The 12,578-nt window shown below is 39.2% G+C and overlaps 1 long non-coding RNA gene across 1 annotated transcript; it reads left to right on the top strand.

The window, feature by feature from the left end:
- Window positions 1-4,068: 4,068 nt before the first annotated feature.
- LOC118221162 lies at window positions 4,069-6,774 on the top strand. Its single transcript, XR_004764064.1, has 2 exons — window positions 4,069-4,174; window positions 5,341-6,774. It is a non-coding gene; the product is annotated as an uncharacterized LOC118221162 (long non-coding RNA).
- The last annotated feature ends 5,804 nt before the right edge of the window (window positions 6,775-12,578 follow it).

Genomic DNA, 12,578 nt, shown 5'->3' with positions numbered 1-12,578 from the left:
ATATGTCCACAGTGCATGATGCTGACCTCTGTGGCATTTTAAAAGTATATTTCAATCCTACTTTTTTTTTTTTACTTGAAAAAAGAACAAATACTTCAGCTTCAAATGAAGCTAGCTGCAAAGTAATGCATGTTGGGAAATTTGCCAATACACCCGCTGATCTTCAGCTTACACTTACCAGTCTCTAAATGTAGTCAAAACAAACTGAAACATGTCTTTTTTTTTTAAACAACATACAGAGAAATAGTCAAAGAGACCAACAGGGCCTCCACAAATCACTAAATGCCAAATAGTGTTACATTTCTCACTTCAACAGCAGTGACCCAGCAGTCACACACATTTGAACAGGTAGTGGCAGTAATGACAAATCTCACACAGTTTTAAACAGGAAGGCACATTGATGACTCAGCATTCTCACAAGCTTAAATGAGAAGCAGCGGGAATGACTCAGATTTTATATAAATTTAAAAAGGAAGCAGCAGAAATGACTCAGTGCTCACACAAGGTTGCTTACATGCTGCGAATCTCTGCAAGTTTGGTATGTTGATTCCAGTTTATTTATTTATTTTTGCAATGTGTCTTCTGGACCCCAGCAGGGAACAGAGAAATCTTTATGGGCACCGTGTTGGCCCAGACACACAATAAAAGATTGTGCAAAGGGCCAGATGGCAGCTGTTTTTAGGTGCTGCCTGTGTTGTTTCTTCAGCTCCTTAGACCACACCGAACAATGAGTTGGGAAGCATTTGCTTGAAATTCAGAGATAGGATGTCTCTTTACACTTCAGAATTCATTCAGCTGCTGCTATCAGCAGTTATATCATCTATGAAGACATGTGAGCCGGTTCCTGTGGCAGCCATGCATGCCCAAACCATAACACCCCCACTACCACTTTTCACAGATGAGGGGGGTGCTTTGGATCTTGAGAAGTTCCTTTTGGCCTCCACACATTGCTCTTACCATCACTCTGATAAAAGTGAATCTTAGTCTCATCTGACCACTAAGACCATTTTGCAAAACTATTTGGGCTCATTTTGGTACCAAAATGCATGAAAGAAATGATAACTGTATTTTTTTAAAACTTTAAATCAAGTCCAAAATTAAAACCATTATATATCCATCTGCCACTGAGCTAAATATAGTTCCTCTGGTAATGGTAGATGGCACTAGAGTTTGGATTCTACAGAGCTGTCTATCTAGGTTTAATTGTGGTCTCAAAAAATTAAATTGTGTGTGTGTGGTAGCGGTGAATGCACGAGTTTGTGTGGATCACACTTTTATTCAACTATTTGCAAGATATTCAAACCTGTCTTTCTGTGTGATATGAAAAAAAAAAAAGTTTAAGGTTAAAGGTTACACACAGGGGGTTTTCAGGAAACAAAGACGCTGTGCTAACAGAGGACACCAAACAGGTACTCAGTGACCTCAAGAGGTGAGCTGAACTTAAAACACAGACTAATACATGTATTGATCTGAATCTATTAGTTGACTCTGTGGTGAAGACCAATTAAATCTCACATTGGATATTAATGGCATTAAAAACAGGATATTAAGGGGATAACAATGTACAGCATAGTCCAGTTATGAAGCATTACTATAGAACATTAAATACATTTCAGAAGAGGAGCAGGATGGATGGCAGTGCAGAATTGAATAAAATCATGTAAGATGTAAGATTATTCATTCTTTAATTAATTCATTTGTATTTGAAATCTATTCACATTTCAAAGCTTTAGTTTGCAAGGTTAGATATAATTGGTGTGTGGTTGTTTCCTTGCTGTGGAGCACGAGTTCAGATCCCTTTGTTGACTTTTCTTAATTGACGTCAGTGTAAGTTATTGCCTTTAGCTCAGGCTATGTACAAAGATGTTCTATTATTAAGACCAAGCGTGACTATATTCTTGATTATTCTGTTTGCAAATCACTAAGGAAACTTTTCTGTAAGCATCACCTACCGCTTAGACTCCAGTATTCATGGGGAGTCTGGCCTGTGGTATGACTGGACTCAAAATGAGACTACGATTCAAAGTGAGAACCAATCTGTAATCATCTGACTGCCAAAGAACAGTTTACCTATCTTCTAAGTTCTTCCGTTTCAATAATACAGAATGTTGAAAACATCATTAGTTGAGTCAATTAAAGACTTCTCTAAAAAAAAACAGGTAATAGGTCAACATGTCAACTGCGCAGGACAGAGAAAGCTTGGTGAAGAAAATAATGTTGTATGATGAAAATAATTAAAACCTTTCCTGTTTTGGTGGCTTCTGTCTGAGATGCTGTGATTCAGGAAAGCAGTTGTCTTGATGCGCATTCAATAAAACGCAATGCTTCAAAATTCTTGTTTTTTCCTTAAAAAGGTTTGTGTTTATTTAAACAAACTATAATGAAAGCATGTGTGGTGTGGTCGAAAAGTGTGCCGCTTTCCACTTTCGAAATGATCACCGAACGCCTGGTGCTAATTGACCTGTTTCCCAGTGCAGTGACCAGGGTTCATTAAAGGAGGGGTTATTCAGGTTCATGTCTAGTCAGGTAAGTGACTAGACAGTAATTTTTTTTCCCTCAAAAGTTTTCTTTTAACCGAAAAGTGAATGTACTAAATAAGCAATACACTTAAATCATTATTATTTTCTTAATTTGATAACAATGCAGTTTTATGGTCACATAAAAATATGGCTCCAACACCCAGCCCCTAATTGTAGGCTGTCACACAATTACAAACTTAAAACAAGAGCCTATTATAAAGCCTATTCACAGTCTCTTAACTAAAATTCATGATTTCAAAGTCCATCATTAGTCTATCATAATTACTGTACAAGTATCCATAGTAACGTATCCTCATTAGTACTGACACTTCTCAATAGAAAATGTCCATATGCACTTACTTTATGATGTCAAAGGTTACCATCGCTTAGCTCACCGGTGGGGCACAAGCTTCACCACTAAGCAGAGTTAGGTCTCTGTAGAACATTGCTCTTGGTTTCCACCCAAACACTTCTAACCAGACCTTAAGCATCTGGAAGAGCCTCAGTAATTCAACCAAGCAACCATGCATTTTTGGGTGCAGTTTTGCCCATGATTACAACTAGGTTGCCTGGAGAGAAGTTCCGTTTCTGTTCCTGCCATTTATATCTTTCATGTATTATGGGCGAGTATTCTCTGACCCATCGTCTCCAAAATAGGTCAGCAGGGTATTTTACCTGTCTTCACTGGTGTTGGGAATAGATATATGTTTTTCTGAAGAGACCTGGTGGTAAGGAAGATTGGCCCTTTATCGGGAGAAGGTGGTTTGGTGTCAGTGGTTCTATATCCTTGGGGTCATTTGTCACAGTTGTTACATTACGATCATTCATTATTGCTTTAACTTCACACGTCAAAGTGAGCAATGATTTGTCATCAAGAGTCTGTTCTTTTACCACTGAGTGAATAATCCTTTATACAGATTTGATTAATCTCTCCCACACACCTCCATGGTGGGGTGCTGAAGGAGGATTGAATATCCATTTTAAATATTCATATTCTCTTTGTGCACCAACACAGTTGGTCCCTTGGTCTGTTCTGTCCTGTCTTTTTCGATGAGAAAGCTAAAACCACTATTCTTGATTGGAATCTTCCATTCAATATGAGATACATTTTTTATGTTGAAAGAGATAATTAAACAATAGAAAAACCTGATTTCAGCAGATTTTGTTTAATTTAGTTTCATTTAATTAATTAACATTTTATAGGTGGGGAGATGATTTAATACACAATTATAAGGTCATCATAACGAGGCACAAAACAGCTAGGACAATGTAACTGTGAGAACTGGACAAAATAAATAGTAAATATTACAGCAAATGGTTTTACAGTGATTGTTTTACCATATATATTTGGTATTATGATCTATTATCCCTTTACTGCATGTTGTTGCCATATGGCAACAAACCATTTCACTTCATTTCCCAGAAATGCAGGAAAAAGAAAACTGAACTCTAATGACATATTTGAAATGGGGTGACTTTCAGCTATCCAATCATGTAGTTTCTCTAGGTCACATGACCTTCTGTTCCTGTCAGTTTGTTCGTTTTCCCACGCACACAGGCAGAGAGGAGGTAGCCACAAAGTGCTCCTCAAATTCGACAAGAATGTCTATAAATCAACATTTTTCCATCAAAAAAAAATAAAAACTCAATCTGAGGTAAGTTAAGAGTCATTTTTTTTTGTTATCATTTAAACAAGTATGTGTGTCATCAATTTTTAATAAGAAGCTAAAAAGGGTTTGTTGCATTATGGCAACAACATGCCATAAAGGAATAGCAAATTATACTTTGCTTATGGGGGTCTCCATAGATTAGAGTGGGCTGAGGCAGTGTTTCCATTGTTATTGATACCCAAAAGTAATATTACTAACAATAATATCATCACAATCAATGTTTTTTGTTTATATATCCTCTCTATGACTCCATGACTAATAAAAATCATTGTGGTGTGGGGATGGCTGGTTTAAGCAGCCGCACCTGCCCTGGGTCAAGCTAATTAGACCTGGCCAATTGGATAATTGGTTAATAATTAGATAATTGGCCAGGCTAATTGGACCCAGGAACAGGAGTGGCTGCACCTGTGCGTAGTGAGGTAATCACTGCGCACAGGTTAAATCTGCCATCCCCACCCACACAGGGGAGCCTCTCTGTCATGACAGTGTTTAAGATCTGCTCCTTTGGCTGTACCATCTTGCCAAACCCTTGCAAATAAATGTGGACTGCTTGAACATCATCTCCCTGTGTCTCTGTGCTGGAGGGCCCCAAGAAAATCCACTTCGGTGGCCTGTGGCAGGCGTGTTTGCCACAATCATGTTGTTATGGTTTTTTGTTAGTTTAGGCCATGAGTATTCTATGGAATACATCAAGTGTATTCTACGGGAAGGCTAAAAAGAAAAGGGCAGAGTCTGGTTCTTCCAGTAGATGAAAGTGAGGATGAGTTTGTGTCCAGTGAGGGTGAAAATGACATTGACCGCACCCTTGATGACAGCAGTGAGGGAGAGTCTGACATCTCAGAGTTAGAGACAGAGACAGAGATAGGTATAGATATTGGGACTAGGTGTGTGTGTGTGTGTGTGTGTTTGTGTGTCTGCGTTAGAGGAGATAGCAGGGATGGGTAAGCTGTTTATATAGAGAGATGTCATAATAACAGGTATAGATATAGGCTGTAGCTCAGTATGGCTGTGTGTGTGTGTGCGTGCGTGCGTGTGTGTGTCTGAGAGGTGAGCAGGAATGGGTATGCTGTTTATATGGAGATCAAGTAAATTACATTATGTAGTTTGTTTACATTGAGCTTTTCCAAAATAACACGTATGTCATATGTCAGGTCAAGAAGAGACCGAGGCAATCCCAGCAAGGGTGGAGAAGGCTAAAAACTTAAAATGGCAGACGAGAAGGAGCATTCTTGCCAAAATGGAAGGGCAGACTCCCGCCATCCATAGGTGCCTACGAGCCTGTTGACTACTTCCGCTTCCTTCTTCGGAGAGAGACTATCGAGAACATGGTTGACCAAAGTAACCTCTACACTATTCAAAGCGACTCCACTAAACCCCTGAACGTAACCTATGAAGAAATTGAGTAATTTATAGGTATATGTTTCCATATGTCTGTACATGGCCTACCTCAGACCCGTCTCTACTGGAACAAGAAGACACGTGTTGATTGTGTGGCAAATACGATGCCAGTGAACAGATGAGAGACTATCAAGCGATTCCTTCACATTGCTGACAATCACACCCAGGTTCCAGCAGGACATCCTGGTCATGATAAGTTATTCAAGGTGAGGCCACTTCTCAACTCACTGCTGGCAATCTTCAAGAACATCCCCATGGATGAGATGCTGTGTGGATGAGCAGATGATACCTTTCAAGGGCAAAAGCATAATCAGGCAATACCTTCCAAAGAAACCAAAACGCTGGGGGTGCAAGTTGTTTGTGCTGGCAGACTAACATGGGATTGTCTACAACTTCGACTTCTACACTGGCACCATTCTGCCAGTAGATGGGAGTCCAGATATTAGTGCAAGTGGCAACATCGTGCTGCAGCTGGCTTCCATCATCCCGGTGAAAATGTTCCACAAGATATTTTATGACAACTGGTTCACAAGTGTGGATCTTCAAGTTGTCCTGGAGAAGGCAAAGATCCACAGTGTGGGTACGGTAAGACAGAACCGTCTAGCTGACTGCACCTTCATGCCCGACAAGATGAAAAAAAAAGCACGAGGAACCTATGAGGTAAAACAGAACACACGTCAAGGTGTGACCCTCAAGGCATTGAAGTGGTTTGACAACCGGCCAGTGACATTACTGAGCACCTTCACTGGAGCCAACCCCATCACCCAAGTTCAGAGGTGGGTCATATCACTATCTATCTTGGTAGACATGGGCGTGCCTCTGTCTTGTGTAGTCTTCATAAATACAATTCTGTATCCTGCTACGACACTGGTGTATAGGCGAGTGACTACGTGCTGTAGATATTCAGAGTTTTATGTGTATGTTAGGACCTTAAAACTGATAGGTGTTCAATGGTAAGAGTCAAAGAGGAATAGCAAGCTAAAGCGAATGCAGTTTATTGTTCAGTATGTTAATAATAGCAATATACAATGGAGCAAAATGCTTGCATAGTGATATGGCTATATTCATATGATGCGTTTGAGACTGTGTTGACGAGTCTCCCTGAACAATTCCATGTTTCCCCTTATATACCTGAAAGGTAAAAGCAAAACACCAAGTCATGAAATAAAGACACAGTCAAGAAAGTACATCAATGATTCTGCTTGCACTCTGTGTACATATCACACAGGATTAACCTTTGTATCTGGCTTGGCACTGACCCATAGGTATCAATATCTTTACAAAACATGATTACATTGTATTATGGAGAACCTAAGGTTCACATAATGCTGATCCAGTAGGATGTTTTGCAACTGAGCACTGTCTCTTTATCACACCTGCTGACTCCCAGTCAGAACAGTAAACAGTCTGTTTTCCTTTGGGGGTCTGATAAGAGGCAGACTTCTGTGAACTGCCCTACAGCCCTAATGATGCCTGGCAAAGTTCAGGAGCTTCATTTCATGGGTTGCTTCTCAGTAAGGGCTTCTTTCGCAGAACCCTTCCAAAGAGCTTGTTGACATGGCAGCATCTAATACTTGATTTTGAAACTTAATAACTCCAAAATTCCTCTAAACTGCACAGTGCTTAAAATGAGATCCTTGGGTTCTTCTTTGCCTCCCAAAACATCTTCCTCACTGTGCGTGTGGGCAGTGTGTACATTTGTCTTCTTCATGGCAAATATGCGTACAGTCTGTGGGTCCATCTCGAACAAAACATATTGACTCATGTAACAATCATGTGGTCACAGTTACTGTTATTCAAATGGTGACTTCCTGTACCTAGGCTGCTATAAATACTGTTTCTTTTGTGCTATACTCCGTCTTCTGCATTCACTAGGCTGCCTAGAGGATGCGCACCAAACCACTGTCTCTAAGGACACCAAAGCCTAAACCCCACTGGGAAAAAGCCAGTGAAGGCCGGCAGATGCACCATAAATAAAAAACACCTGGATAGACACACTGTCCCTCCTGGTTTACAGCCACGACCAGTCTCCTAATGAAACTGCATCCACCACAGGATCAGTTTATTTACTAACTTCACATGTTGCTATTGTTGGCAACGTAGGGAACCTGCACAGTTTCCCGAAAAGGGGAGTCACCATATCACCAAGGAGAGAAACTACAGTGCTGACTAGCTTTTACAGCCAGCCTGAACCTGGGACACTGCCCAAGCCAGAGTTCCTCAGACAAACAAGCCACACGATCATCCGCACAGACCCATCTGTGCTCCAGTATTAAGACTGACAAACATCCAGGAATTAGTTTAGGAAAACTTTTGTTTGTTACTGTTCAGTTATTAATTGTATTTAATGTGGTGTTTAGAGCATATCACATCACTTGCTAGCTAGTTACAGCCATCTAGCCCCACATTGCTATTACAAACTTTTTTTTTTTTTTTTTAAACCTGAGCTCGGTGCATGCAACCTCCTCTGCATTAGATATGTGGTCTCATGTATTTGGAATGGCAATGTGCAAATGGATTAGCTAGATGTTGCTAACTCCAATAGCCCTCTGTACACACCATTCCCCTGGTTCCCAGGCCATGTTAGCATTACATGCCAAAGCCTAGTTCATACTTCTCTCTGTCATAGTATCCTTTGTTCTCTCTTGAACCATGTCTGCTGGTGAACACACACACAAAAACACAAAACTCTGGTCCTCTTTCCATATCCTCACTTATTTACTCCTTTAGGCTTTTACTGAACATTTATTCCTACCTATGTTTACAGGATATTTCTCCTACTGTGAAATATACTCACTGACTTATTGTTTTTTCAACAGTATTCAACAGTTGTAGTAATCATTCTTGAACATATATTTCTTTACAACAAAATCATGTGTCAGTCTATTCTGTTCACAATGTATAGTTCTTGGTTAAAATCGTAAGGGTTATCTCCATAGGTGTCAGGCACCATAATGAAGATGATGCTCTCATATAAAATATGAATGTTACTGAGGGCACAAATGACACCTCCACAAACCACAAAGATCATCGGGGTTACCACAGATAGATTTCACTGCTGAAGAGCTCATTAACAAGCTACACTTATACCTAGCACTAACATCTAAAAAAAAAAAAGTGTTTTTATTTTTATAACGCAAGTGTTTTGGGTGCAGGCTTCAGCACGGGTTATGGTAGAAAAAAAAAAAATAAAATAATATCATTGAGAAGTACCAGAATTTCTCAGAACTCCCAGAAAGCCCTGATTTTACAGCAGAGTACAGTAAAACAACTAGGGATGGCTCGATACCACTTTTTCATGTCCAATACCGCAACCTTGAGTATCTGCCGATATCGATACCAATCCGATACCGTCTTTTTCCCTCTCTTAAACAACTAAGCTGTTAAAGGGGCAGTTCACCCAAAATTCAAAAAAACATTTTTTCCCATTTACCCGGAGTGCTGTCTATCCATCCAGATGGTTTCGGTGTGATCTGCCTAGTTTTGGAGATGCCGTAGAGATATCTGCCGTTACTCCAATACAATGGAGCTGAATGGAACTCGGTTTGTGGCGCTCAAAGCACCAAAAAAATAAATTTCAAAAACTCAAAAGCCTCTTTCCAGAAATCATGACCCAATTACTTAAAATAATCCACAGACCTTGTTGTGAGCAGTTTCATGTAGGAACTATTTTCTACTGAAGTACACCCCCATTCATTATTATTAAAACGCTGCTCACTGAATAACAAAATAAACCATTTTAAAGGTGCAGTGTGTAGAATTTAGTGGCATCTAGCGGAACGGACTTGGCAGAAATTGAATATAATATCCATATAAGTTTTAATTAGTGTATAATCCCATGAAAATGAGAATTGTTGTGTTTTCATTACTTTAGAATGAGCCCTTTATATTTACATATGGAGCGGGTCCTCTTCCACGGAGGCTGCCATGTTGCACCGCCATGTTTCTACAGTAGCCCAGAACGGACAAACGGCTCTAGAGAGGGCATTTTGCGCTTTTTTTTTTCTTCGCGTTTTTAATTTTGGTGGGTGGCGCGAATGCATCGGTTGGAAGACAAAGAAGAAGAAAGAAGAGATTGAGTGGTCATATATTGTTTTTGAGAATCCGTTTGTGAAATATACGTGCATTTGTGATGCCTGGGTACCTTCCAAACTAGCTGTGCGTAATACCGCACTTGTTGTTTACGGCGTTGTCGCCCTTTTTAGTACAGTTTTCATAATTTCTTGGAAAATACTATTATTATTGAGGACTTCTGGGCATAGCTAAGCCATATGTTTGCTGATAGATCTAGCTGACATGGTTTTCTGGTGTAAGACAGAAGCAAATGTATCATTGATTTACTGTCTCTATCTAGCGAAAACAGATAAGATTTCATCATTGCTATGTAAGTATTAGTGCTCAAAATATTTTGGTTATATACGTTATTTTTTAAATTGAGTGTCTTTAAATAGGTTATTGGTATTATATGATGCGGATATATCTATAAGCTAACGCTGGTCACTCACCATGACACCTGCCCAGTTCTCCACTGGTTCTCCTCACACCACAACTCAATTTCTCTCCTCTGACCGTTATTCCTTCTAACCCTGGTCTGTTCCTGGTCTCTTGGACGCCTAGCAGACTCATAATTATAAGGCTGTGGTCCGTCATATGCGTTTGCATAAACATTTACAACCTCTTCAGTGTCAAAAACTAGCGTTGAGATCCATTCTTCTTTGTTGTTCAACTTGACCGCTCGACCTTCTTTTATGTCACTTCCGGTTTGGCATTTTTAGAATTAAAATTATCTCACAAAAACGACTCCAGAAGTCACTGTAGTGTATATATAAGTATATTTTTTAATGAAAATATAGTTCCTACATCATTTTCCTACACATTGATTCACTGGGGTCTCCAACCTGCAGTATGCTCTTTAAGCATTTATGTGATAGTTTAGGCCGATCGAATTGGATTATACTTTTTTTTCGATATCCGATCCAGTGATTTTGGCCAGTATCGGAACGATACTGAGTATCGGATCGGCACATCCCTAAAAACAACAGAGTATAATAATCCAGTAAAAAAATAGTTTACTGTTGCAATTTAAATATGTTGCTGCTTCTTGGGCTCAAGTAAACTCTGCTAGAAGTTATTAAGAAAATTTTATTCAGAAAATGTTTCAAATGTGGTCCCTGTAGAGTAACATTTTGGAAATCCTGTGTGTTTGGAAGTAGGTTGTGTGAATTTCTGATAATCTGCTTCACATTTAATATAAGCCTGTATTATTGCCTAAATAGATTAGATTAAAGTTGGATTCATCCCCTTGGTCGGAACAAATCTACAATTAGGTGTGAAATAGAAGTTGACCTTTTCTATTATGTTTGGTCTCTTAATGACATTGGAAGAATCTGGGCTTGTGCCTGGTGATACAAAGGCTTGCCAATCAGGCCCCATGCCAATGAATTAGCTCAGTGGACAATTATAAGCATCTGATAATTCTGATATTTGAAAGCCAGAGCTGGGTGCTGGCATACACACTCTATGTGGTTGGTTCGGGCCACAACTATCTCTAGGTCACAAAATTAAAATTTTTTAATGATCTCTTTTTTTGAAACACATTTTAATTGTCCGGCATGCACAGGGTGCAAATAGCTTTATTGATGCTATTGTTCATGCATTGTTTAATGTTATTTATATGTCTTCTGTGATCAGTTCCCCAGTCTGCGATCACTGCCAACAAGAATCAAATAATCCATGGCCAAATCTGCTGATAATCTTCCATTCTCATGATAAATAATCAATCAAACATGTCCAAGAACTAACTATTAACATTCTTATTCAGAATCAGAGAATAAACATCAGGTCTAATTCTGAACATGTTTTGAAACAAATTTGCAATATTCAAACAATATACTGTGAGGAATCTGGAAGATGGGAGGAGCACGTGAAACATGTCCGTCTATATACAAAGGAAACATTTGCCTCATGGACCCAAACGTTTTTATCTTTATTTTATTTTTTTAGATTTTATCTATTAAAGTTTTTCTTAAAACACACAAAAAATGTCTTAAAAACCATGGGTCCAATTTGAAATTAAATTGTGTATGCATGCTGTCAAAAAAAAAAAATCTTTGATTCAATGTGTGATGAGTGAGTGATGGGCTAAAATATTTGTGTGGAGATGCACAAAATGAGCATAGATTGAGCATAACAACATCAGACTTGTGGCTGATGGCTGACAGTTCAAGTTTCTGAGTGCCCTGCCAAGAACATCAGTACCAAATTGTATATAAAAAACTCAAAAATTGGGGTAGTATTTAATTTCCTTTGACATCCATGCATCTTAGTGCTTGAATGTGAAAACTGAATGATCATAATATTTTATCAATTTGTCCTACAGATGCACTAAATGTAATTTGTTCAAATGTGGAGCAAAACTATGGAGCATTACGTGAAATCTCGTGAAATGCAACGTGCCCTCATACCATTGACCCCTTTTGAATTCTAATTAACATGCAGCTCTTTGAGATGGTTAAGGGTCTCAGTCAACACCCACAAAGCAATTTTAGCAATAATTGGCCTAAATGTAGCACTGTACCCTACCAAGTTCCTGACATTTTGCACTTTGAAAGGTCATAGCATTTTAACCAATTCACCCTGGAGACAAGAAATTAACATCACTGCATGCCTCGCCAAACAAATAGGTACGCTCTACCATGATGACTGCTTGTACTGCTTAATCAGTGTTTATGACTGTATTATTTCAGCAGTAATAGAAATCGCGAAACACACACAGCACTCTTTTTTCAACAGGGTGCATGCTGATGTCCAGACTCAAAAAGCTACACCCGCCTCCTCAACTGAATTTTTGCTGTCTTCAGCTTTGTCTGCTGTGACAGCAGCCATACACAGAGATAGAGGTTAGGGGATCTTGAGACCCTGTACCTTTGATTTGTCTCTCACCAAGTCCTCTTCATAATGGTCTTTTTTGTATTGCTCTCTTATCTTATAA

The sequence above is a fragment of the Anguilla anguilla genome, chromosome 2 (genome assembly GCF_013347855.1).
Source record: "Anguilla anguilla isolate fAngAng1 chromosome 2, fAngAng1.pri, whole genome shotgun sequence".
NCBI lineage: Eukaryota > Metazoa > Chordata > Actinopteri > Anguilliformes > Anguillidae > Anguilla > Anguilla anguilla.
Note: the sequence above shows the minus strand (reverse complement) of the source record. Positions and strands in the feature narration are given on the sequence as shown.